Raw genomic sequence first — 1,658 nt, 5'->3', positions numbered from 1 at the left:
CTTCTTGGCTCCTCCTGGTTCGATAAACCTTGGTTTCTTTCTCGAGGGAAAACTTGCTGCTGTGCGCATCATACCTTCCTCTTGGGGTTCCCAACGAACGTGTGAGTTACACGCCATCAAGCTCTTTTTCTCGCGCGCCGTTGTCGGGAGATCAAGACACGCTGCAAGGGAGTCTCCACTTCTCAACCTCTTTACTTTGTTTTTGTCTTGCTTTATTTTATTTACTACTTTGTTTGCTGCACTTATATCAAAACACAAAAAAAATTAGTTGCTAGTTTTACTTTATTTACTGTCTTGTTTGCTATATCAAAAACACAAAAAAAATTAGTTACTTGCATTTAGTTTACTTTTTTTATCATGTCTAGATCTGTACCTGTTACTACTTCACCTGAGGAATTAGTTTTTACTTTTAAACAAGGGGATGAGGAAAGTTTTAAAGATGCTTGGTCCAGGATTTTTACTTCTTATCGTAAAACTGAACCTCAAATGACTCTAAGTTTACTCCTTAGTAATTTTTATTTTGGACTTATGATTCGCTATAGATATGCCTTGGATGCTCTAGTGGGAGGAGATTTCCTTCATTGTAATGGGGATCAAGCTTTTAATGCCATAAAGAAGTTGGTTGCATCACATGATTCATCTAATAACTTTGATTCAGCCCTTATTAGCATTCATAATAGATTAAACACTCTTGAGACAAGTGCATCTCGCTTAAATGAAAATTATGGATACATTTGTAACCGTCTTGATCAAGTTTTAGTGAACTCTGAACCTTCATTGTGGAAACCTACTATTAAAATTGTCATAGGTGACCAAACTCTTCGTGCTAATTGTGATATTATGACTGAATTTTGCCTAATGCCTAAGGGTATTCATAAATCTTTGAAACTTTGGGAATTCACTGAAGGGGAGAAGGAATAACTCTTATTGATAACTCTGTTATAATTCCTAAAGGGATAGCTGCGGGTGTGCATACAACCATTCTTGGGGTAACAATATCCATTGATTACCTTGTCATTGAATGCGCAGGAACAGGACACATCATACTCGGAAGATCCCTGCTGAAACTATTGGGAGCAGTCATAGACGTGAGAGAAGGCACCCTAAAATTCACCTCTACACCCGGGGGTAGCCATATATTCCCTAAGCCAAAGAGTAAGGACAAGAAAGGTAAGGGTAAAGCCCAAGGTAATGTCAATGCTCCACCCTTTGATAACACTTGATATACACATTCTGCGCCTAGCTGAAAGGCGTTAAAGAAAAGCGCTTATGGGAGACAACCCATGTTTTTACTACAGTATTTTTGTTTTATATTTGAGTCTTGGAAGTTGTTTACTACTGTAGCAACCTCTCCTTATCTTAGTTTTGAGTTTTGTTGTGCCAAGTAAAGTCTTTGATAGTAAAGTAAGTACTAGATTTGGATTACTGCGCAGTTCCAGATTTCTTTGCTTTCACGAATCTGGGTTTACCTCCCTGTAGGTAGCTCAGAAAATTAAGCCAATTTACGTGCATGATCCACAGATATGTACACAACTTTCATTCAATTTGGGCATTTTCATTTGAGCAAGTCTGGTGGCCTAATAAAATCCATCTTTACGGACTGTTCTGTTTTGACAGATTCTGCCTTTTATTTCGCATTGCCTCTTTTGCTATGTTGG

The sequence above is a fragment of the Lolium rigidum genome, chromosome 6 (assembly GCF_022539505.1).
Source record: "Lolium rigidum isolate FL_2022 chromosome 6, APGP_CSIRO_Lrig_0.1, whole genome shotgun sequence".
Classification (NCBI taxonomy): Eukaryota; Viridiplantae; Streptophyta; class Magnoliopsida; order Poales; family Poaceae; genus Lolium; species Lolium rigidum.
The sequence above is the reverse complement of the archived record's forward strand: the minus strand, read 5'-3'. Positions refer to the sequence as shown.